Raw genomic sequence first — 27,186 nt, 5'->3', positions numbered from 1 at the left:
CATAACAGATTATCTAGTTTGTAGGATGGAATATTAAAGTAACTGTCAGTAAATATTAAAAACAGTAATGTTAGATCTATCAGTTAATTTTGGATACAAAATTAATGATAGGAAAACAGAAGTGTTTGGGAAAGGAAAAAGAAGCAATATTAATCAGGAAAAGGTATTTGTTCAGACTTAGCTGCAGTATTTGCTCCTGATAATTGTGTTGTCTTTCAGCATTAAAATCCAAGATTATTTTTAAGTTGAAGCATGCACTAAGATAAAAAAACCCCTTTGTTCCGTTGTGTTGACTTAACATTAGATATTTTTTATTGCATATGCAGCCTAAGCTGACCCTTAAAAAGCTGCAGAGAAAGAGCAGCTCAGTGAAACGTTCAGATTGAACATTGGTATTTCGAGTGAAAGGGCCAATATTTTTTGTGATGTTGTTGCACTAGTACTGTGATGAGCAAGAATGCTTTTGCTGATGCTCTCAAAATAATAGTAATAAAGTGGAAAAGGTAAATTGTCTTTAGACTGTGATATAAAAGAATGGTCCAGTTCTTCACTTTGAGGATGAGGCATGGCTAGGTGGGTGAAGTTTAATTAATCAGTGATCACAAAGCTGGGAAAATTGTTCTCTATTTCATGCCTGAACTTTGCCAATATGTTGTGTTCTATTATAGATCCAACTGAAGAACCTGGAAGGCAACAGAACCTGTGCCCTAGATCTACAGTGAGGACAACCCACATTATGATACTAGACCTCATGGAAACCAGGTAAGCACAATGCAAAAATCATTGGACTCTCTTCTAAGATTTTTTTTTTTAAATAAGCATACAGATTAATGTAAAGCCAAGATGGCCCACAAAGCATGAGCAGCTGTTTATCAACTCATTATTGTTGCAGTACAATTGAATCAAAAGGGAGAGTCAGATTGTGACTGATAAGCAGTGAGATAATAGAATCAAAAGCAGAATGTTTGTACTCTGAAAGGGCTGGAAATCTGTGCACAGGAAGGTCATGCTGACAGGGCATTGCACAAATACAGCAAATACAGGTACATGACATGAACTGAACCCACAGTGATTTTAAAGATGGACTTGAAAGTGTGAAAAGCTATACATAAAGTCATTGACCTATTTGAAATGAGGACTAGTGGAATGTCAGGATGATGGCTAGCAGGAGAATGACTAATGCTGCAGAACAGCCTGGTTAAATGTGTTTAGGAAAGGAGCTGAAGTTTGGGTCCAGGCTGCTGGACCATGGAACACCCACTGTCGGCTGTTTGGCCATACCTGTGCAATGTTAAGCTTCCTATCTGCTGGCGTGGGTAAAGAAAGCTGTGTGTAAATCCAGCATCCCATTCTGTTGAGAGAAAGTTGTTCTTGGGGGGGAAGTACAAGGGAAATGTTAGAAGCAGCTTCTAGAGCCATTAGGTGACCTCCTGGCCTAGAGTGCTGAAACTGAGTCAAGTTACTGGGAATGCCTGGAGGACCAGGAGTCCAGGCACCAGATGGAGAGCAGAATGGCCAATGCAGAGTATTGTTAAATTGTTCAAGTTATACAATAAATAAACAGAGGATACAGATCCTCCTATCTCCCCTGAAACCTTTCTGGGGAGTAGGTCTTCTACTCTGATCTACAACTTCATTAAAGAGCTTTTAATAAAGGCTGGATCAGACCCAACTTCCACACTGGCCAGTATCTTGTCTCCAGCATTGACCAGTGACATATGCTTCAGAATGAGGTGAGAGAGGCCTTTAGGAGGCGATCATAGGAGTCTTTAGTGGGAGTCTTCAGTCTTTAGCTTTACAGAGCCCACTGTTTGGGCTAAGATCTGCTCCTTTTTTATGCTGGCTACCTGAAGGCAATACAGCAACAAGTACTCCTATTACTTAGTTCTGCTCACCAGCCACCAAAACAACACATTCTTACCAGGAAGGGAAACCAAAAGGGCTTGAATTTTCTTGGCAGCCTTGGTTAATGCAGTTGCATCAGAAGATAATGCTGTGCAGTACCCTGTGGTCATATCAGTGATGTATCTAATCCTGCTTTACAACTCAACTGCAGTATGTCTTTGGTTTGGTCTCAATGTATCTGGTAGCAATAAAAAATAGGTCTTCAATTCTCTGCTTTGCCATCTTGTACTCTTGCCAAATGAATCAGCCAGAGACTCCCATGGTCAATGTGAATGAGGGAATCTCGCCTGCCTTTTGTGCTGTCTGTTTCCACCTGTGACTTTGCTGTATTTACACTGTCAAGTAGAGAAATTAATTTGAGGATGGTGAAGACGAGTCCTTATCTATTACTGGGATGGGGAACTTGTGGACCAGATAAAACTCATGAATCTGTTTCATGAGATCTGAGGTTGCTTAATTTTGTTTAGCACAGCCAAGGTGACAAGGAAAAGCAAAGCTCTAATGTTTGGGGTTTTTTAGTTCTTCCATTATTCCTAACCATGTGATACATGTTTCCAACTACTAGAATTACTTCAAATACCTGTTTACCCTCTGTAAATGCTGAACAAAATCCCCGCCCTGTTCTCCCAGTCTGAACATTGAGATGGAAGTTACTTTAAAAGGGCTTTCATTAACCTGATTTTCCCTGGCCACAGACCCTTAGAGGCTCATCCTCACAGTGAAGAACTGGACTGTTCTTCTATGTCACCGGCTAAAAGCAATTTAGGGTTTTTTTTTGTTTTTTCTCTATTAGAGATCCAAGATAAACTGTTAAAAGAAGAAGAAGTCAAATGTTGTTTCTTTTTACAAGGAGGTAAACTAAGAGTGAGATACTTGGTCTTTAAAGGGCTAGATCTTCTAGCTGCCTAGCTTGCTGGAAGTGGATGAACTGTAGTCTTTTATGTAAACCAGAGTTAACCTAAAGCTTCATCCAGCACTATGTTCCTTGTCTTTTACATCAGCATGAATTGTTGCATATCTGTGAGACTGAGATACTGGGCTATCCATGGTTTTGTAAGTCAATGGGTTATTGACGTTTTTTCCCCTGCATATATAAGGAGTCATATTATAGATAAGAATAAAGCTTTCATGCATGCATATATACATGCATGTCTGCATATATGTGTGTGCATATATGTACAACATAATGGGTAGTAATACATATGTAGTGTTATTCTTCCCATATTCCTTGTTCGACCTTGTCTTGAAGGCCACAAATATAACATTAACCTTGCTGCTTCTGTGATTTTTATGAACTTTCTTGAGCTGTTCTAATTCTCTCATTGTTAATACTTCCTGTAATTCAGGCATGGTACTGCACAATTGCATGGTAATTTGGAGCAGGGGAGAAGTCAGGCTCTTTAGTGACCTTTTCACTAGAAATTTCTCATGAAAGCAACTGTTAGCAAGTTTGGATCTGTCTTTTTATAACCTTTACAGTTCAGTGTGTGTCCTTCTAATGAGCTCCTCAATAACTCAGTCCCTCAGCTCTGCCAAAACTGGTCATAATTAACATGTGGTTGTATGGCCCTGAAATTCATTCAATCTTTTTTAAAGCGGAAGCAAGCAAAGTTTTGAGCCTGGTAAATCATTTGTACTAAGAATTTTGTACCTGGTCATACTTAAGGTGCCTCTAATTCAAGTTCTACAAAAACAGCCAGTAGAAGATGCCTCGACATCATCTTGGCATATGAATAAGGCAAGAACATAACAGTTATTTTCTGATACACTTACATTCTCTCCCAACTAGTCTTCCAGACTTTTTTAGTGAGCAATATCTAGTAGAAATTGTTTATTTTTTTCCCATTAATTTATCAAATTAGTTTTGAGACCATATGAAATTAAGCATTGCCAGAATTATTCTCCTGAATGCATGTCACCTAAACTCTTTTGTTGGTTTTGTACTAAAAAAAAAAAAAAAAAAAAGAAGAAAAATATCTTTTTGCATTTTTTTTCCTCTGAGGGTCATCTTTTTTCATTCATTGTAATACTTGCTTGCAAAATAATATTTTTTTCCAAAATGTGTCTGGCTGTTTCTGTCCAAGCATACTTGCTGAAGAAAATACATAAAATCTTATCCTGATCATCTTGGAAATAGTGTGGTAAAAGTTTTTTGCAGGTTTTTTTTTAACTGAAAAAAATTGCAACAGTTGGTGTTTTGGTTTTTCCCTTGCTTGTTACCATTATCTTTCTAAATGTAATGATTTTCAGTGTATTCCAAAATAATCCATCTTTGGTGGCTATGAAAGATCTTGTGGTCTGGGGCTGGTTTTGATGTGGGATCTCTGATAAAGACAAGAAAACTGCTTTTGAATTTGCCAGCTAGTCGAGTGTTAAGATGCTGGGCTTTGGTGAGGGAAATTTAGGTTTTGTTCTCGACTTCAATGCAGTCTCCTTATTTGATATTAAACTAGCCGTTTTTACATCTGCTTTCTTTGTATCAAGAGGGCTAATAGCACTTCTTTAACCTGCAAGGATATTACAGGGGTAAATCTGCGAAAGCATCAGAGGAGCTTGGATAGCAGATTACTGAGGGCTGTTGAAGTAGCTAAGAGCAGTGATAGATATCAGCTACCTGCAAGCTTTTCTCAGTATTGTATAAAAATTTAAATATAAAAACAAAAATAGATTCTTTTACCGTACAGTCTTAGTGAGTTATGTTTCTCCATCATCCTTCTCTGCAGATCATCTTGCCTGTAACAATAATTTCCAGCATGAAAAGGCACAGAAAAGTGCTACTTTTAAGGAATGTAGCTTCCTGTCATGTTAGTTTGGTGGTTTGTAGGCCTTTCTCTTGGGGTGTTTCTGTTCTACATTGCTGACAGGGTGCAAGATTCCCTGCATGGTTATTTGGACCCGCTACAGTCTTTAACACATTCTCTGGTCCTAGCTGAAGAATTTCAAGGTCATCTCTTTATTTTCCCCTTTTTTTCCTCCCTTTTTTTAAAAATTTTTTTTTATTTTGTTGTTGTTTTTGTAAGTGTAGGGGCTGCATTAATCAACTGCACTCTTTGGGGGCTCTTGCATGTGTGAAGGTTTTCTTTTAATGAGAAAGTTATAACACTTTGAGGTAATATGTATCCATGGGTCCCTTACCAGCAATAGCAGCCAATTAATTACCAGGGAAAATCATTACTGAAGCGACAGTCCAGCTATTGAACTAAAGCTGTTCCTCTCATTTATTCCATTTAAGAGAGGGCATAGATTTCTTCCCCCATTATCTCCTGCTGACCAGAGCTCTCACCTGTGACTCTAGATGAATGGTGTGGTGAAAGGATGGGCTGGGAGTTTTATTCTTAGATAGTTCAGTGACCTCTTTGGAGAAACAGGGGGTTTTATATTTTGTGGGGCAGGGGAACTTGAGGGTACTCAGCCAATAGAAGATGTGTAAGACCCATCACTCCCTAGTGCTGAGTACTTATCTATTGCTGTAACTGCAGAACATTCTGAACTGAAATGCAAAAGAAAAGAACTAAAGACAGGATTTTGGGTTTTTTTCCCCTCTCACTTGACAAACTGGTCTCAAAGTCACTTCCTTGATCCAGAACTTTGCTATTCTGAGCTTGTTTTATCTGTAAAAGTCTTCTCTTACATTGTGTAGGTGGGGGTTTTGTTACAGCTGTGGGCTGGGAATGTTCATGACTCTGATGAAAAATAGAATGTAATTTCTCAATTAGTTGCTGTCTTTCACTTCTATGGAAATCCAAAATGTCTCAACTACTTTCCATTAAAGGAAAGTACAGATGCCAACACTGAAACAGCAAAATGGCTTTTCCCTCATGGTCTTCAGGCCATCTTGCAAGTTCAGGTGGTTTGGATAGTTCACATAAACTTTGGGTTATCATTCAGTCTGAGTGAAAAAGTCATCAGGATTAAGCTAGATATTTTATTCTGAGTAGTTCGTGCAAAATAAACAGCTCTATCATCTTGTCCCCCTTTGGCTGGAACCCAGCCAGATTTCCCGCAGTTTTGTCAAATAAGATCTACTCTTTCAATTAACATTAGATGCAGTGTTTAGGCAAACTAGAACTAAATTGCAACTCACCCAGTCTCTTCTTTCTAGAATCAAAAGACTGCAATTAAACAACTCTCTTCAGGCAGAAATGATTTGTATCTGTAAAATTATACCTATATTTTACAGACTAGCTGCAAAGATAAACACACATGCTTTTCTTTATTCTGTCTGTGGGTTTCTCAGGATGTTATACAAGCTGAACACTAAGTATGGGGCCTGGTAAAGACAACACAACTGGAACACAAGCTGTCTGGAATGTTATTTATAGTAGTATTCTTCTTTAGTAGACTTGCTATCTGAAGACTAGCTGTAATTCCAGATATACTGAAATTTGAGTAACTTTTGATTGCACCTGTTACTGATGAAGCAGATCTATTTTATTTATGTGTGTTCAGACTAGGTACTAATCACAAAGCAAATCTACTGTGCATCTCAATTTGCAGGTGCAAATTTGCTTGCCTAATGTGAAACAAGGTGGAGGCCTGTTGTGTGAAATAAAATGGGTCTTGCCGCCCTCACAAAATAAAACAAATGCTAAGGTAACACGAATCTGTTGTTGACTTCTTAGCCAAAAGCAGCAAGGAAATCTGTAGCGATAAGCATATTCACTTAGAAGCTCTGCATGTAAAGGGCAAAGCTGCAGAGATGACAGGCTAGATGTTTTGAGATGAGCTTTGTTGCTGGAAAGCATAAAGAGTGTTAGGACTGGTACATTTTTTTCTAAAAAACAACTGATGACATGCTCTAAGGTCAACATGTAATATCTTTTCCATGCTCTTCTAAAAAGTCAGATTAGTCCTTTCAGCAGTAACCTTTCTCACATTGAGTATGTTTGCTTTCCTGTCTTTAAAATTAATCTTCTCTATTTGTGATTCTGACAGCTGGTAGGATTACATTTTCCATATATCAATTCGGATGTGCTCCCTTTGTCATGTTTTGATTAAAAGAAGTATAGTTTTATTTATGCGAAGATAATATACAGTGTACAATAGATATATAATATTTTAGCAAAGTCTTTTTGTTGTTTTTTTTTTTTTTAAGAACATTCTGACACCATTTTACTATTCAAGCTCAATTTAGTAATAATGAAACAGTTGCCTTTAGGAAATGGTTTGGTGGGTTGAAGAACAGACTATTGCTTCCTCACCTTTAGGTAGATAGAAAATCCACTGAGGACACCAGGGAAATGTCCCTAAAATGTGAAATAGAAAAGTTCTTGGAAAAACTTGAATAAACATATATAAAATATTTTCCATATGCATTTTAGAAACCATTCAATAAAATGGGCTCATTGCACTCACTGTCATTTACTTTATAGTAGATAGCACTTTTCATTTTGAGGGCTTTCAAATCACAGCATAAAATCCATGTCAGTACATGTACTTCTTGGAATATGAATCTGAAAGAGACCGACTGGGTCACTAAGTCCAGTATATTGCTGTTTTAGGCAACTATACCATTTATAGAATCTGTTTAGTTTTTAAGTGATTATCAAAAAGATAAAAGAATAAAACCCCATTTACTCTCCTAGTACAAAACATTTTAGAAACATATAATAATATATTCTATCATGTATTTAAAAATAGAATTACCAAAGTGAAGCATGGTTTAATTACCATGACTCCGAAGATATTAATTTATCTGATTTTGAACGCTAAATACTCTTTCCCTATAGCTTTCCCAGATGAAGGAAGAAAGTGCGAGTGCATGGTGGGAATGACAAGAAACCATCCTGCGATCTAAGTTAATTTTATAACATAGGTCCTAGTTCCAACATATCACTGTTTGTTATCACTTTTACTAGGATTGAGTGATATTATCTGATGTTGTTATTTTACAAAAAGGTATTAAATACATAAAAGAAAAGTCACTTCTTTAATTGTATCTAACAAGGTGATAAGATGCCTACCTGGAACCAGCCAATCTGATTACCAGTCCTTTGGACAAGCTGCTTTCTTTCCATCAGCTTTGCTCACTGTCTTATGTTGAGTTCCATGGAAAGATTTTCAGTCACGCGAATGGTTTTTGCTATGGTGTGCTAAAAAACCAAGGCTTCCTGCCAGTCTGCCCACTCTCCAAATATTTTTGAAGCCATTGGTCAACTACCACTAGATTTTTGACACGTGGAAGTCAGAAGTCTATAAAGCTTTGTGGTAATGTAGCATTGGGCAGGACCTACATTATCATGATTTCTCAATTTCATGGAATTCCTCTAAGTGACTGTCTTCCACCTTGGAATAAGGTGCTTGATGCTTTTTCAAGCAGGCTGTTGCAGAATTTTTCATGCTTAGAGGCTTTCTCCTAATTTTCTCTCTACTTTTCATTAGAGCCAGGCTGTGCTGCTTTATTCCCTTGCCAGCAGCAACCTTGAGCTTTCAAAATTCTTTTACTTTTTAGTCCTTTGGTGTTTCTGAAGAGAGCTGTATTGCCTCTGCTTTCCTGCCTAATCAAGGTGAGATCTTTTAGTCTCTACAATGGTTTCTAAGTTCCTTTGGGTATCCTAGTAGCCAGCCCCTTCACCTGTTACCATTTAAACAAATTTCTCTTGAATGTATGCGGTCAGAATTGGGTGCAATATTCTGGATGAAGCCTTGTACAATGCTGTTAGTAATCCTGTATTGCTACTGGAAGTACCTCATCTTTTAGATCCTAGGAGTGCATTTGCCTTTTCATGGTCACACCAAATTAATTATGCCTCATCATCCTCTGATTGACAATACACATAGGGTCTTTCCCCTCTTTTTTCCAACTGATGAGGCACGAGCATGGGTCAGATAGTCTTGTTATTAATCCCTATGGTATGTCCTTGTAGTTTATGATAGTACAGTCTACACAGAGCTTATTAACACCTCTCAGTTTCAGATCATAAGAAAATTTAATTAGCATATGCAGGCCTGAGTTTACTAGGGATGAGGGAGGAAACATGTCTATAGCCCCCATCTCTAGTAGTACCATCTTATGCTAGGTGTGCTTTCATGTGATGCAGATTGACTGCACAATCCTCACACAGAGATTGAGGTTGTGTTAACCCTTGCATTCCTACTTGCTATGAAGGCCTGTATCTCTCCTATGTATGAGATGGCAAGTATTTTTTTTCTTTAACCCATGTTAAAGAAACCCATTTTCTTTAACCCATGTTACAAATCTTTATCTCTGCATCTCTAGATATATATTTTATTGTATCAGATAAAACATCTCATCCGAATCTAGGCAGAAAAAAGAATTAATGGATTTAACATAGAGGAAGGAAGAATAGATTTATTCTATCAAGAAAAATCAAGGACTTTTATCAGAGAAATGTAGGTTATTTTGATGTAATCTACCTTAAAGTGCATAGTGCTTTTTACCATGTCTTCTGTTTCTCTCTGTTAAGATACTCTCCTTCAATGTCTGCTCTAAAGCCACGTGTGCCACTAAGACCAGTCTGATGAGCTCATTGTTCCTCTAAGTTTTACGTTACTACAGTTAATGTCCTCTAGCTACTGAATTGTCACCAACCCAACTGACTCTAGGAAAAGCATGCTGCATTTGCAATGTGGAACACTGGTTCATTTGGAGTACATGAGTGGGGATTCTGGCTCTTTCAATCTGAATGTATAAACCAGGATTCAGCCTCTGTACCTGGGGAGTACAAGCAAAGACGTGAACCACCTGTAGCTCCATAGATGGCTACTAACAGAAGACAGCTAACTGCAGAATAGCTGCTCAGATCTGAGAGCTGAATCTGTCTCCAGAGGTGCTTGTCATTTACTATACAGAGAGTAGGAAAACTACACTACTAACTAAAGTTGGGTGGAATCAACCAGGGTCATGGACCTCGGAGCAAGTTTGTTCCCTTGAGCCTTTTCATATATGAGACACCCTCCAAGGCATGATGATTTTGTCATTACATGGAGTATAGGGAAGGGGTGTGGGAAGACTACTGTATCCATGGAGAAAAGCCAAGCAAAATTAGACAGGCACGCACATCTCCTATGGCCACCAATGAAACAGTCACTTTTTCCTGACGAAATGTAGGCTGCTAATGGACACCAAAGTGTTTTCAATTGCACTGGATTCTAGCATTTGTTGAGCTTTCCCTGAGTGTTCATTAATCTAATTGTGAGGCAAATGCCAACTTCAGACTAAAGGTGACCTAAATGTCACACTAACCTGTAAGCATTAAAATAAAGAGTGTTCAGGAATTAATGAGCATAGTGGCCACATTTCTTATGCATAGCAACTGGCAAATCTCACCTCATGCCTCTTCGACACAAAATCCTCCTGTGTCAGCTATGTGTTGCCTGGACAAGTCACTTTTTTTGCAATTGTCAGATAGCTGCTTTTTATCAGTTTATAACAAACCACAAAGGCTGTGGATCACACGAGTTAGGGCTTTTGATTAGCTCTATACAACAAGAGAAGTTTTCTTTCCTTCAACAAAACCTGTTCAGCTTCCCTTCCAGTGTTTTCTCCAAAATCACAAGATACACTTGACTTTCCCTTGAGATACTTGAGAAGAGCAGGCTGACTCCTTTTACTTCTCTTTTCAGGTATGGTATTTCTATTTTCTTTCCTCTTTCATCTTGCTTTTTATCCCTCATGAAATGGCAAAGGACAGTGCTGTGACTGACAGGGTAGCAAGAAAAGAGGAGGAAAGACCGTCTTGAAGGGTGATCTGAATTATCAAATTAACAAGTCACAGATTTAGCAAGGTTTATTTTGAAACAATAAGAAGTCTTAACCGTTTTTTAACAGGTACATGATATACCTTAGAACAAGGAATTTGGACTATACCTGCAGTTACAGGAGATAGGCTTTGGACACAGTAAATCACTGGGGGACATGTTGTTTATCTTAGATTCTGCTATGACAATAGAAAGCTAATGCAGCCCTTTACTGAAAAAGGTAAATACTCTTTAGAAAAAGGGAACTGATCTCATCTCTGAGTACAGAACTGTGAAGCTACATCCAGATTACCATTTCCAGTTCTAGTCCGTATACTGTGTGAAGCCTAACAGAAGAAGGGACTGACAGGGACTTCAGCATTTAACCCAAAGATCTCACTTCTTAATGGTAACGGTCATCTCTGAGCCTGTTGTTTTACTGGTGAAGCTGGCTTTGTGGTGCAATCGTAAGACCCTTCAGCATTTCCACACAGTCTGCCACCTTCTTTACCACTCTGAATAATTTTTTTTATCAACAGAAAACTTTAGCTTATCTCTCTGTTAACTACAGGCCACTACAGTGGCCTTGGGCATCAGTGTAATTTCTACGGTCTTCTGTGAAATACAGGAATTTAGTCCTCAGTAGACTGCAATGCTTTAGTAGTATTTAAGTTATTGGATTCATCACTAAGTGCTTGGACAACATACAATGCCCAGTAATACTCAGGAATATGTCCTTCTGACATTAAATTTGTAAAGTTCGAAATACATTGAGCCTCTATTTCTGTACTGAGAACCCAAATCACAATAGTGGGTATCTGAACATATGAACCCTTGTTTCCTATGTATTTATTTCATGTGTCCTCTCTCTCTGCACCAGAGTTATTCCCGCTTCCCACATGTTCTGTAATCCCCATCATTAAAGTACTTTTTATGTTCTCCCACATTTCTTACACATATGGGTTAAAATAGGACATACAGTGGCTGGTTAAGAACTACATATGTACAGGTTGGGAAGCCACCGTATATGCCCTGGTGAACCAGCTAGCTTACACCTTTTGAATACGTAAGGAATAAGTTCAGTCTGTCTCTTCCTCAACTAGAAGAATAAATTAGAATAGTTATCTTGTTCAATCGTCTAACCAGTTGACAGAAGCATAGAAAATTATCTTGGGTATTCTACTTCTGTGTTAAATTTGGTTGAAATTTGCCATGAGGATGAAAAATTATTAAAGCCAGATAAATGGCCAACTAGCACAACAGCATAAACCGTGCTGGCTTAGAAGACAAGGTTTGTTCAAGGAAGGGGCATCCTGCTGCCATCACTGCCCCCAGAACCTGTTAAGTTAGGAATTGTATGGAGAAAGTAGAGAAGATACCACATGGTGAGGGTTTGAGAGCTTGGACATGATGGCAAAGAGCAAGGGGAGTGATCTTTCCCACTCTGAGTGCATGAGTAGAGGGCACAACTGCTCATTGTAGAGAGGAGATGGTGATCAGGAAAGAATAATTTGGTCCAGAAGCGTCAATGCTTTTGAGTTTGAGGACATCAGCAGTCTTTGAACTTCCCCTGCTATATCTCACGGTTATAGTGTCCCCATGGCATTTGTTGTTTCTCTTCTCTTGGCCCTCATGCTGTATGTGTGACAGCAATTAAACAGTGAATATTGCTGATTACTAAAACTCTCACTCTTCTGTACTTCAGTGCAATTTAAACATGCCAGCTTCGCCTTTTGGCAGCCTATAGTTTCAGTAATTCTCTAAAACTCCTTTCCCACCCTTGGAGAGTGTACAGTTGAACTCTTGGGGCTTAAAGGCATTTTCCCATTGAAATTCTGTATGCAGTGTAGCTGGCTGTCCCTGCTTCAGAAGAAACTTTGACAGGCAGCCATATTTGACAGCTATATGGCTTAATGTGGATAAGTCTCTTAATAACTGACTTAAGCCTTGAACTTTTAAGACTGCCAAGTGATGTCAAATAAGAAAACAATTTTCGACTTGTCATACTGAATAATTGTTGACATTGTACTACCATTTCCTTCCACCTTCAGCCTGCCAGCAAAGAACTGTGGGGAATTCTAGCCATCCCATTTTAACTTTACTATTAATATAATCCATCTATTTTATTTTCTATTAAATGCATTTCATAACACTTTGCAGTTGCTAAAGCAGTTATATCATCACAATACTCTGAGGCTGCAATTAAAATTTAAAAAGTTTTTGTTTGATCTTTCTTGAGGGAGAAGGTTGATGATGGTGAATTGCGATGATCCAGTGAAGAGTTAATTTATGAAAAGTTTGGTTTTTTTTTTCTCAATCTACTAACAATTTTCTCCAAATCTCTGGGATTTCTTTGATAATCTACATGATCACATTATGAAATAAACATTAAAAGACCTGATAGAGATTTAAGAGTGTATGGGTTCTGTGCTATCCAGAGATAATAAAGTGAGAAATTTCAATAAATGTATATATATACACTTATCAAGAAATACAGTCTCGTCAGTCTACAGTCATTTCAAGTAGCACGCTCTAACTTTGAAATTTAAGGGAATCTGACAAGGTCTCATGCTTTCATAAAATTTGGATACTACTTCCTTCCTGCAAGTGCTTAGCTTAATAATTACCATATCATTACTGAAATGGCTGCCCTTTCAAGGTCGTCTTTTTATTTTTTTTATTAACGTGCTTTTCTAGTAGCTGGCCATTTAAATTTGGCCAGGATGAGCTGTCATGCAGTGTGGTGAGTGGTTATTGCAGTTTTCTCCCTCCCATTTATGCGATACTTTCCAGCTAAAGTGCACATGAGATAGAAAGGGATTCCTCAGCAATGACAAATGAAATAATGGTGACAGAAGGATTTTCAATTTATCAGAAAAAGGCATAATGAAATCCAATAGCTGGAAGAGAAGGCAGAGACAGTCTTATTAGAAATAGGGTGTGCAGTTTTCACAATGAGGGATAGCTGTCTATTGCAAAAGCATATCTAAAAATGCAGTGAGATCTATGTTATCTGGAATCTTTATATATAAAAATGGATGGCTTTCTAAAATATAAGTTCTGACTTCAGCAAAAAATATGAGCTGCTTGTAGACTTTTTTTTTTTTCCCCTCAGTGACATTCCCTGGTCTGTTCTGTTCAGCAGATCAAAAAAAAAGTGATCACAGTAGTCGTTTTCTCATTTCCAAGCTGATGAGTATATGTTCTACTGGTCCTCAAAACTTTCACTTTTGAACAAGATGAAGAGGGAGGGGGGGAAAACATAGCTGCAATGTGATACACCTAGATATTTTTTTCTTATCCTATCTCTCTTTGACCTTTTTTTTTTTTTTTTTGCCTGCTGAGAAGGTGCTGGAAGACTCCTACAGACATCTTTGACCCAGAAGAAAAAATTATTCTGAAAAAAGAAAGAGGCAAAAAAATATGTTAAGTTTAAAATAAATTTCCATTTAGAGATAGGCAAGAATACCCCCCCCCCCAAACCCAGCCTATAATTATTTAAATTATTCTTTTTATGATATTCTTTTTATGATGAACCAGCACAAACTTATCTTTACATGTGGTGGGTAGCTGACTGTGACCTCTTAAGTATCTAGTCCAACAACTTCAAAAAGGAGTGACAAATGTTCAATTGCATCTACAGTAGGTCAAAAGAAAGGTGATCAGTAAATATTCAAACACCTTTTAATGAGGGATTGAGATGACCTTTCCTATCACTAGTTCAAATTTTTTGTTGCAATAGCATTTTTGGAAGGAAGGGGTAATAAGGAGACAGGATTGGTTTTATGGGTGGTATTTTGCTGAATTTTTTCATCATCTCACACAGCATTGTTCCAGTTGAGTATGGCTTTTTTGAAGAATTGCTTTATATGTATAAAATGAGTTAACTGAGTTTGTGTCTCCTCCTTTTGTGTCTAGAGGTCTAGTCATGTTTTTCACATTTATAGTGGTTTCCCATTGTTTCTGATCCACAGTCCCTGTTGGGGGGGGGAGGGTCATGGCTCTAGTGAGGACTTTTCAGGGAATATTTTTCATGGTAAATCTGGAAATTGCTTCCTATAAGAGGTGTGTCCCTGTGAATGACCCCATGATCTTAACTCCAGAAATTTCTGATAGGTAAGCTCATCCATCAGATGGATCAGAGAGACTAATACTGCAGACATAAACTTCCTACACATGCTTTAACACTTAATGGGCTCATAGCCTGGACAGACGAGGATTTTTTTTTTTTTTTTAAATTTCTCTTTGTCCCAGGTATGCACAGTATTGTCATTAATATGTATATGCGCTTCTATAAAAGGACATTCCTGTGTGCAAATTACACCTTTATTGATATAAACGCAAAAGGCTGATAGAGGATATTTTTTCCCTCATTGAAGTGCTAATGAAAAATTTACAAAGTGTTTCTGTAAAAAGAGGTGTTTTGGAATTTGGAGTGGTGCTTCATGCCCTTCTGTCCCCTAAAGGGACTTCAGTTAAAGGACATCTTTTTAATTGCAGTTTGAGATAACACTCTCCAAGTGCTAGGTACAGGGCAGCCGGGCTAACACAGAGCTATTAGCAGGTGGCTGGACCAGCTGGAGTAGAATTGCCACCTGCTACAACATCCACCATTAATTAACTAACTCATCATTAATTGCATGGCCTTCTAACTAAGATCATGTGCAATATCTGTATACTATCTAACAAAATCTTTGCCTCTGAATGATAAATCTGAACTCTTGGGGAGACTGGTTGTGGCCTAATGTTGCAAGATGTCGGATGCATGTTCAGAAAGAAGCAAACATCCCAGAAATGCTGAGTTCGTAGAGCCAGATCTCAAGCTGTTTTTTTGGGGCGCAGCACCAAGTCAACTGCCCTTTGGAGTCAGTGGGCCAACATCAGTTTTTACTTGCTGAGAATCCCAATCTGGAGGTCTGTGTTGAATGCGGCTTCATCACACCACGTATGATCTACTTCTCTTGAGACAGAAGGTGATTATCAACGAGAGAAGGACCTCTGTGCTCTGTAGTTCTGCACTGTAAATACTAATCAAAAGCAGCTTTGTTGTTAGCAGCCCAGGAGCTTCTGCTCTTTTGGCTTCTGTCAGATGGTCAGGTTTTTATGTTTGTTTTTTCTCCTGTGACCCATAGGCCAGATACTTAGGGTTGTCCTCCTTTTGTAAAGAGTGTCAGTCATTTTGCAAAGCAACACGACTCAAAGAAGAAAGGGTTGAAGTATGAACAACAGGCATGGCTTTGAACCCGCAAAATAACTTTTGTAAGTTGGTTTGGGAGATCTTACTGATTTCTAATACAGCCGCCTAAATTCCATCTGAAAAATAGGCTGGCTACTTCTTAAATATTTGTTGGTGGAAGGACTGGGGAGATCTTCAGAAATCCAGCTGCTGAAGCAGTACTGGTAGTGTTTGAAGATAGAATGTGTAATGCTTTTATGTTGCCAAAGAGGAACATTTTTTGCACGTCAGCCCCGATGAGAAAGTCCAGTCAGTGCTCAGCTACCGTACGAGTAGCTGAAACTGCTTCTGTGCAGCGCCCCTGAAAGAGAAAACCAGGGGAAAGGAATTTTGTCCTTTGTGCCTATTTACGTATTGAAATCTTTACTCCAGATAGTGCTAAAGGTGCGAATCTCTGCTAAAGTGAACCATTGGTGTAGCCCAGTATGTTTGGATGTTTTAAGATTATTTTTTTTTATTATTTATTTTTTTACATTGGGCCTGTGTGATGTTAAGTCAGCATTTTCAGGTCCAGTTCCACTGCCTATGTAAATCAAGTTCAACTGCAAGTGGGAAGTTACTGGTGGGGACACTTTATGTGTGTTTCCTGCTTGGCACTTTCTATGACCTTGTTTGGCTCACCATCAGAAGGAGACATTGCTGTTTCACTAGAATAAATAATATAACAATCCTGACAAGCTCTGAGAAATGGTAGGTTCTTGCATCTCAAATTAATCTAAGGCCAGTACTCCATTCTGATTCTTAACTGCTGCTCTTGCTATGATGCCAAATATCAGTTCTTAAGCTGATATACTCAAATTTCTAATTTTCCAGTAGTTAGTGTCCTCCTGAAAACAGGTTCTTTTTTCTTTTTTTTCAATCACAATATTAAATTAAAATTCAGAAGGCAAACGCTACATGTTATTTATGGATTGGAGAGTATGTGATTGCCAATTATTATGATTTTAAAATATTTCTTACTTAGAAATAAAAAATTTATACATGCTCTGAGTTTGAATGATTTATTCTTTGGTTTTGGAATGGAAACTATTATAAATATGCTAATAATTTGAGAATGCAATGAACTTAGTTTTCCATTTTTTGTCATAATAAAATGAAACCAAAAACCAGTAAAAAAAAGGAACCACAGACATTAAATAAAATGATTAAAAAAAAAAAAAAAAGAAAGTACCAAGCAACTATAAAAAGCACAAGTTGAGTAGGAAACCCTCACAAATCTAGGACAGTGAGAGAAATCCTACATGAAAAAAAGAAACTTTATTTTTATGTTTACTGAAATGGTCTTTAAATCTACAGAGTAAAGGACAGTGTTGCTCATTGCAGGACCACTTTAAAGAGAACAGAAAAACAATTATTTTGACCAGCAGTATTTTAATGTATATTCTACATCTTTTGGTTCTGATCTCAGTTAAGTTGATAAGCTTTGTCTTGCAAGCTACTGAGGTGATTCAAAGTCCCTGAGCACAGGGGCAAAGGATCAAGATAATTATTCTGATTTGGAATGGGAACAGCTGTTCAGACAAAAAGTGGTGTTTCATAAACATTAGCCCTTTTTCACGAAAAATGAGAGGGTTTTTCTGTCTCAGGGATGTGCAGCTTTCTTTGGAACAGTAGCAGTAGCAATACAGATAACATGTTTAACAGACAAGGAACCCTGGCAGCTGGTGTATTTGTGTGGGTTTGGGGTATTTTTGTTTGTGTTGTTTTAAAATCAGTGCACTTCTCATGAAAGGAAAAAAAGAAAAAAGAAAAAAGGTGGAGTGTGTGGAATGGCATTAGGTTGTTTTCTCTGGTCAAGCTTGAATGACATGACTTGGTTGTAAATAGGAGGGTAGTGGAGATATCACCCAGAGAGAGGATTTTTATTTTTATATTACAATGCACTGGTGTTTCCAGAGTGAAATCATAGCAGCTTTGTATTATTTTAAAAATTCATGGAAAAAATAATTTTAATTCCAATTCAGAATTTTTTTCTGAATGTCAGAATAATTACAGAACAGCCAATCCCTTTTGCTAATCAACACTTACAAGTCTGATCTCACCAAGAAATATCTGTTACTCTCAGGAAAAAAAAAAAGGAGGGGGAAGCTTTAATTATTTGACTTTGTGGATCTTTGACTTCACATGGACTCTGGTTAGGTCCAAGACTGCGTTGCATTCCCACCGTGGCCAAATCTTGCTATTGTGTTATAAGGTTTCCACATATTATGCCTTTTTCCATAGCTGTAATTCATGATCTAGCTATGGATTCCTGCCATGTTATGGCATCTCCCACCTTTTACAGGGAAAGGATTTATTTCACTGAAAATGAAGTATTATTAAGTAGGGCCATGAAAATGATCAGAGGGCTGGTGCACCTCTCCTGTGAAGACAGGCTGAGAGAGCTGGGGTTGTTCACCTGGAGAAGAGAAGACTCCAGGGAGACCTTATAGCAGCCTTTCAGTACCCAAAGGGACCCTACAAGAAAGCTGGAAGAGGGACTTTTTACAAGGGCATGTAGTGACAGAACAAGGGGTAATGGCTTTAAACTGAAAGAGGGTAGATTTAGATTAGATGTAAGGGAGAAGTTCTTCCCTGTGAGGGTGGTGAGGCACTGGAAGAGGTTGCCCAGAGAGGTTGTGGATGCCCCATCCCTGGAAGTGTTCAAGGCCAGGTTGGATGGGGCTTTGAGCAACCTGGTCTGGTGGAAGGTGTCCCTGCCCATGGCAGGGGAGTTGGAACTAGATGATCTTTAAGGTCCCTTCCAACCCAAACCATTCTGTTCTGTTCCATGATTTTCAGCTTTCCTGGTGATGCAACTTTCACTCTAACACTTTTTTTAAAATTGAGGAGTAAATATTCTAGGAAATGATTTGAAGATCTTTATGGATGAGGTTTCCCCCATCCATAAGAAACCTCCCTCTTCTCTCCCCCAAGATCCACATAGCACCTGGGAGTTAGTACTCTTAGAGCAAATTGTGTTTTATTGTAAAGATATAGCACTGCACCCATCTGTGCAAAGGGCTTCCTTGTATCATCAGTCAGACTGGATGATTCCTCCTCTCCATTAACACACTTTCAGCTTTTTACTTCTCAGCAAAATGATTAAGCATATAAAATTAGAAGACAAAATATTAATGGAAAAATAAAGGTTGTATAGACAACATAGGACTAATTTATGCCATTAGAGTGATATTTTATGCAGTTATTCAAAATAAGTAGACATGCAAGTTATTCTATCACCTAACAAATTACCATAAAGTCTACCCTAAATCTAATATCTTTCAATTCCTCTAAGATGATGAATATTCTGATATCAATGACTTAATCCTCTAATAACTTCTACACAGCAAACTTCACTTTGACATAAACACAAACAGTAATAGAGTTAATAGGAGGTGTTTTTCTATACCAATTAAATTTCACCTTGAGGACCAGTCAACTGCTATGAGGCAGTGTATACTCTTGTAGGATATTGTATAAGATTAAATCCTATGATGATGTAAATGGAGTCCAAGGAGAAATAACATTTTTATCCTTCTGAAGGCAGGCTGATATATGCTTATTTCCATGAACACTTCCCAAAATTAGTTTAAGAATTTTCATTCAAGACCTTTGTTTTGACAGAAAAGGACATTGCAAGGTACCTTGGTTAGATACTGTTTCTCAAATTATTTTCCACTATTATGGAAATTTCATTTTTAAGTCTTTTCAAAAAATCTTCATTATCACGGTATTTTTCAGAAAAATAAAGAATTTATTTCATTTCCACAGAAATTACTTATTTTGATCTATAAATTAGAAAAAGATATTTCATTTTGTTCTTTGTCAGAGCTTCCTTTAATAGTTTTATATACAATAATAGAGGGCTTTGACTATTGTAGTCATTAAACATCTATTACTGTATCATGTCTTGAAATGATATGTCAGTAATATATAAGTTATGGAATAAAGGGAAAAGTAATTCTACATAGGAGGTATTCTAAAATTAATTCCTTTTTGAAACGCCACATTTTAGCAGACAGCTTTTATCAAAACACATTTTCCCTCAGATTCCTGAAAAGTTATTTGCTTTCTTGCCAATTTGGCATGAAAATAAAACTTTGAAACATTGAGATTTTCAGGAGGAGGCAGGCTTTGTTGTTGTTGTTGTTTCAGTTTTTGATCATCTGATCTTTCTGCAAAGCTGTATAACCTCACAAACCCAGTTTGGTGGTCAGTGTGAAAAAAGCATGTAAAGGTCAAATGCAGAGTTTTACGCTGTTTAAATCTTGTGTGTAGGTAGTAGGATGGCTGCTGTTTCTTGTAAGAATGCTCCCTATTTATTTTATGCCCAAAGAGCAAGTCTTGGTTAGTACAGAGGTTGGCCTTATCCAGCCTACAGAAGCAATGAATGAGTGGGTCTTTTCAGGTCCTCCTGCGCTCAGGTTTTCTCAGCATCCTCCCTCTCCTGGATAGCCACAAGCACCAGCCTGAGCTCTGCTGACTGAGTCTGAGATTTGAGCATCTGGCTCAGAAGGAATGGAAAAAAAGTGTTTAATGTTTTACTGAAACATAAATAAATGAACACGTGACTCAACAACACTGTCTGGTGTCAAATGTTGGCCCAGCTATTAAGTAATTCAAAGTACTTCAAACCTTGTCATCTTATTAGTGTCAGCTGATTGCTTTTTTGATTTAAAACCCATAACCATCCAATCAGGCAAGCTAGGACGGCAGCAATGATTGGATTTAAACCCAGATGCTGCAGACTAGACATTATTTTTATGCTGCATGCCTTCATAGCAGTATGAAGATAGTCAGCAATAGTGGTAGTTAATACACGTGCTTCTCAAAGTCCTGAAATACATTTTAATAATCAATAGTATCTCAATATTTTCACACAATATTTTTTGTAATAACAGCATCATCTTTTTTCCTTGCTTGTCAAACTGAGTTGTCCTTATGTGATTTATGAATGTGGCGTCATATTTAAGATGAATAAATATTTAGAAATACTTTCATATAGTACTTTCTCTTGTGCTAGTTTAATCAGGAAAACTGATTCTGACTAAATCTGAGCTCTTCAGAGAAAATAACGTTTCTTGAAAAAATTGGATTCAGCAACTGGTATCACCTGTATCATTATTAATGTTTCACTGGACTAATATTACCTGTAAAATGGTGAGGATTTGTCTGTGAAGCAATACTGAGGACAGGTTTTGAAATCGACTAAACCTGTTAATTTTAAAGTGGATAACTAACCTGATTTAAGACTGAATAACACTATCAAAGGAGGATTAAAGCCATTTTAAGTTGATTTAACGTAATTCACTTTGGAAGTCAATGGAATTAAATTTAGTCGAATTTGGATTTATTTTTTTTTTAACCTGAATGGGCCTGTAAAGACCACGTCTCCAGGCACAATGCCTGATTAGATGCTCTATAATTTAAACGGGCAATATAAATAGAAAGCAAAATGCAGAGGTAGGGCAACCTGTCCTGCCATTCCTAGAACTCAGGGTCCTCTTGTGTCCTCCCTGTCTGCTGACAGAGATATTACCCTCCACTGTGGTACCAGCTATGGAAAACATACAGAGGGAGGAGACCTTCCCAGCAAGACTGTAAAGCTTTCCCTTTGCTGTGAGCTTGGATGACAGCTGTGTACATAACTCTTCCCATAAGTTGTGAAAGCAGTGGATTTAGGTACTCCCCCTAATTCACTTAATAAATCAATGAAACAAGCTTTCTGAGACACGAGCTTCCTTCTCTAAAACCAGGTTGAACACTGGCAGAGCAGTTAAGTGAAGATGCTCTGTATGAAAGGGGAGAAGGGAACAAAATGTATATGACGGGGGAAGATGGCGAGTGGGGTCTGAGTCTGCTATAAGGGTGATGGATAAGGGATAGAGACAGATATACAGCAGAGCTGTGACTGTTCTTCCTGGCCAGGAGAAGTAGCTGGGAGTTGTGTATTGAGGGCAGCCAAAGGAGATTCAGTAATAGGAGTACTGAGTGATATATAGCTGCACCACCACCAACACTGAAATGGCAGTAGAAATTTCACAAGATTTCAGAGCTAAAGCCAAAAAAATTTTTGAAGTTTGGTTTTGTTTTTTTTTTTCCTTAGGAAGGAGAATTTTTCAAGTCTGTGTGTGTATGTATATATATACATGTGTATGTATATATATACATGTGTATATATATGTATACATGTAAATATATATATATGTGTGTGTATATATATATAAAAAAAACCCCATATATTTTCTTCTGGAAATGTGAAGTTGATCTCAAACAGGAATATCATAGCTCAAGTTTTCTTTTTTTCTGTTTTTTGTATTTCCCCTCAGCTTTCCTTCTGCACTTTTTTTTTCCACAGGAAAGGGAGGAGGAAGATACTGAGACTATGAGGGGTGAGGGGAGTCCTTTTTTTCCCAACAAAATTTTTTAAAAACCAAAAAAATGCTAATAGACTTGGAGTTTGATATTTATTCTAGGAGAGAAAAGCCTACAAACTAATAAGAACAGCAGGGAATTGATTCTAGTCCAATTCAAATAAAAATGGAGAAAGAAATAAGTCACAATGACAGAGATTTAGCTATTGGAAGAAACTACGAGACGAAATTACGGATTTTGCAGATTTGTCTGCAGACAAAGTTTGTTAACAGGGTTTTTTATTATCTGTCCTATAAGCCTTTATTGTTTTAAAGTAATTGAATGTTGCATTGTTCTGAAAGTAGAAAGTTTTGGAAAGGAACCTGTTAGGTGCAATCAAAACCACCCTGGCAGTAGGAGGCAAGTGGTCAGGCAGCAAACAGGAATGCTGCTTTTGCAGCCCCTTCCTTACCAGCCCAGGTACTGTCATACCCCAGCCTCCACTCATACATTTCTTGGACAGAAAAGTAAATGGGTGGAGGTGGACGAGGGTAGATGCAGGACAGGGATAGAGGGATGGCGGTGAGGAGTGGCAGGTTGGGCTTATCTGCAGGGCAGGAGGGGTTCAGGGGGAAAAGTTGGTGTGCACGTACCTGCAGAAACTGAGCACGGAAACGGAGCCTGGTGATGATACAGGAGGCCTGGAGCGTTGTGCAGCATGTGCCAAAACTTCATTTTTAGTTGTCCTTTTTTTTTTTTTTTTTAGCAAAGCTAGTAACCTTCCTTCAAGTAAAGACTAGATGTCTCTTGGTAAAAAATGAGTTTTAGTTAAACATGAGGGTTCTTTTTCTCCTTTTTGGCTCAGCGTAGCATTAAAAGGTAACATTCTCTGGTATGTTGGATGGGAAGGAAAACTTGATTAACTAATGATCCCTCCTAGCCTCAAATTTATGAATCTACTGGCTTGACTTCTCAAGATTAAATGTTTGTTTGTCTTCCTCTTCTCTTGCACAGTGAGAATAGCAAGGGGAATATGCATTGTGTTCAGGCTGCTGGGGAAAAAGTGATATAGAACTGCAATCTTAATTATCTTTTAATTTCCTTTATCCTAGCTTTTCTGGGGCAGTGTCTTACTATTATTACAGTTAATACTGTTCTGTGTAAAAGATGCATAGCTGCAACTAGAATTCAGGAAACTAACAGCAAAAGCTTGCCAAGTGATTAATGCATGTGTGGCATTTAGGCTGGCACATTTTTATAACCTAAGTGGCACTGACACTAGTGGATAGCAAGCTCTCAAAGAGTCATAGAAGATGATTATAGATAGGGTCGCTATTGGTTACGATGATGGAAGTAACTGATTAATGACTTGCAACAGTAGAGAAAGACCAGAGATTAAAGTTGGCAAGGCAGTCAGCCTGTGCTGATGGAAGATGGATGGTTTCAAAAGAGGAGATGATTTTTGTAACCTGAAGAAATATGTGAGTGAATATGTGCAATAGCAAAACAGATAGAATTAGGTTTTCAGTGTTATCAAATGGTCTGTATCACCACTATAGATCTAATGAAAGATCAATGAAGATAATAAAAACAAATGTTTCTTATTTAAGAAATTGCACTTTCTGAAAGTTCAGCTGGTCCCCTGTATGAATCAAATGCTCACTTGGTGGAAATCAGTATAGTTCAGTGGGATAATGTTAGCTCGTAGCACTGCAGAATCTATGTCTGAAACTTCAAGACTTTTTTTTCATTGACATCTTGTTTTGTTACCCTCCAGCTGAAATCAGCATCCACTCAGTAACAGGAGCTGCTCTCTGAGGGAAGTGTAAAACATGAATAATGTAATACCACAGCATCAGTTACTTAGTTTGTGATTTTATCATCAAAGACTGCAATATTGACCATATTTACTTAGCACCTACTGTAAGCAAGTGAACTTCCCTCTGCTTGTTGCTCATTCAAAAAGGCTCAAGTTTTGTCTTCCTGCCAGTAGATGTTTATATGCTTCCCTGGCTAAGACCAAAAAGAGAGTTTCAAGAACTTCCCTGCCCTGAGGAGTTTCTGATCTGTTATGGATAACAACTTTCTTAAACTAATCATGTTTATTATTTCCATTATATCTGGCTGGAAACTTATGCCTGTAGAAAGAAAATGTGCAAATCCTGCTCTGTTTCCAGGCTGCTTATGGTATTCTTTGTTATTGCTACAAATTTAGGGGAGGTGATTGTTAAGCTACATTCATCTTTGGAAAGGTAGCTTTTGTGTGTTTCAGTGGAAGTGCTGCAATGAAATGATTGCTTTTGTTAGGAAAGTAATGCGTCAGGGCCAATGTTGTCAATTATCATACAGTCTTTAGTCTCTCAATATCAAAAGAAATTATTGAGAAAGTGATGAAAGTCAAGCACCCCAGGAGTCCTTTGTCTTCCCTAGATCTGATTTTAGCCAAGGTCAGTTATTGACCATGTGCTAGACTTGCCTTCTGGTAATGGCAGAAAATAAAAGTCAAAACTGTGATTGCCCCTTGTGCCTTCAACCCTTTGCAGTGGTACCAAAGCTCTCTACGTCACTGGGAGATGTAAAACAATTCAGTTTTGTCTATGGATCTTGAAATCCCTAGAAACCCATTTAGTTAGGAAACAAAGATCAGCATGATTAAAAAGTTTTCTGGAATTCAAAACGAGCATGACTTTTGATATATATTTTTTTCTTTCTCTTTTCTAAAATATTACCACTTGCTCTGCAGGATCATTATTATTTTGGTCTGCCTAAGGAGTTTGATATATCAGACTGTAATATTAACTCTGGTCATCTCCTGCTGAATGTGTACATGCTTAATATCTGTTTGTAACCTCTGGTATTTGAATAAGGGTTATTTGGTTTTCATATGACCTAAGAATTTATTGCTTTTCCAAATGCCTTTCACTCATATAGACAGAAATAGTTAACTAATAAAACTTACGTTGGCATTTTAATAACGGAGGTCTTTAGAGGAGGAAAAACAAAACATAGGCCTGATTGTAAAAGCAGTGACAACTCTAAATCCAGGAGTTCACATCTGAAGGATGGTATCAAACCATCTGTTTTCTGTATGCTCCAGAGACTGGAATGCACACCAGTACACGATTTTTCCATTTACCAGAGCCCATGTACCATCTTGACAACAAAACTGTGGCTAAGTGGGTTAAAAGATGGGAGAATAGCTACAAGTACGAAGAGTTTTACTTGTCTCCAAGTGATAGACCCCAAATTACAGTAGGTGCACACCTATGACTGATTTTCTTTTGAGGATCAAGAAGAGGATGCATTGCAGGAGACAGTGGTGAAAGTAATATAATTTTTCAGTGTTAAATTGTGTGGATTCAGCTGATCCAGAGAAGAAGTTGAAGAAGAAATACATTGACCCATGTTAAAAGAAGCAGTTGCATTCTGCTGCTGAAGATGCACTGATTTGCCTGTGCTTTGGAGCAAAACCAGGGATGTGCTTTTAGCACTTCCTGTGAAATTGGTTCACATATGCTCCATAATTCTCTAGGTTTTTAGCAAATAAATCCCACAAAGACACCGTGTTCCAGTCCAAGCAGCACAAGGGCTGCAGCCCTCAGGGATGTTGCAGACCGTGGTGGACGTGGCCTTGGGCACACTGAATGAAGTGCACAGTCTCTCCAGTAGCCTGTGGTGCATGTTTCAGTGGGTGAGGAAACAGGCAGGAGGATTTTGGTGCAGAGGAAGAAGGTAGTGAGATCAGGATTTGGGGTTTAGAGGATGGGTTTGAAGAGGGATGTCTGAGGTTCATTATCATCATTGTCTGTTTTCCAATTTGGAGCTTCATTATCCTCACTGTCTGTTTTCCACTTTGAAGCTTCATCCAAGATTTAGTTTTCCATTTGTCCAAAGTGCCTGCATACCTAGCAATGCGTCATCTGCCTCCAGTACTTCTGTCTGACAATTCATGGAAATGCGGGAGGTTGCCTTCATGTGAACTCTTCTGTTGATTTACATAGGTGTAATCAATCTGGTATTTCCCAAAGGCACTAGCATTATTGTGTTTGTGTATGTGTGTAGATCGTATTTCTATCCAGGAAATTCAGAGAAGGCACCACTTCTGAAGAAGAGAGCATTTCACAGTTCATCTGGTCCTAACCTTTGTAAGAGTGTTCAGGCTCTAACAAACATCTTGCTCAAAAATCCCAACCAATCCGTAGATGACGGTTCTAGCACGCCATAAATCACAAAAGCAATGAAGCCACTAGTTTCTGATGGAGCAGACCTTACATGATCTGCCAGCAGAAAGGATTCTCTGCAGGTATCTGCATGGAATTGTGCTTCAGATAGGAATGATTTATTTGATTCAATTCTGACCTCCTCCTAGTAGGTGATTTTACAGGGCTCTTCCAACCTAAATATGAACTAAAGTTTAAATGAGATGTCAAAGGAGGTGGTTGCATAAAAAGCTGCCCTAAGGCACCAGTTGCTTGAAGTACAGATTATAATGTAAATCAGAACCTGCAGATTTTTGCTTTTAGAGGTTTGCTTGCCTGGAGGTCTGGGGTGGGCTGTATATACTATCCCAGGTCAGGTAGTAGCTTCATCGGCTTTTCATAGTGGTAGCTACTTCATCAGCAAATTTTGTGCTAAAGCTTTTGGGAATCTTTCTTCCTTGTTCAGACTCCTTTCTTTCTTGTCTCTCAGACGAGGGAATGATACATGGGTTTGTTTGGGGTTCAGTTTTTTGTTTTGGTTTGGTTTTGTTTTTTTGGTTTGGTTTGGTGTTTTGGGGGTTTTCGTTTTGTTTTGGTTTGTTTTTCTTTTTTTTTAAAAACAGCCACCTTACGCATCAAGCAGTTACTTATCGAAATAAGAATAATGCCAAACAATTAGTGGATAAAAACAGGTCCAGAGCACTTACAGATATATCCTTTGAAACCTGTCTGCATATTTGTCTCCTTTTAACTCTTCTTTCTCATTTGAATGATTTACAAGATCGTACTGTAAAATATATAACAAAGAAA

General features: G+C 38.0%; 1 long non-coding RNA gene across 1 annotated transcript in view; it reads left to right on the top strand.

Moving 5' to 3' along the window:
• Positions 1-581: 581 nt before the first annotated feature.
• Positions 582-27,186, top strand: part of LOC138684973 (uncharacterized) — a 169,622-nt gene continuing 143,017 nt past the window's right edge. Inside the window, exon 1 of the long non-coding RNA XR_011324191.1 lies at positions 582-762. This is a non-coding gene — a long non-coding RNA (uncharacterized lncRNA). The remainder of the gene's footprint in view (positions 763-27,186) is intronic.

Source organism: Haliaeetus albicilla, chromosome 4, assembly GCF_947461875.1.
Source record: "Haliaeetus albicilla chromosome 4, bHalAlb1.1, whole genome shotgun sequence".
NCBI lineage: Eukaryota > Metazoa > Chordata > Aves > Accipitriformes > Accipitridae > Haliaeetus > Haliaeetus albicilla.
The sequence above is the reverse complement of the archived record's forward strand: the minus strand, read 5'-3'. Positions and strand labels throughout refer to the sequence as shown.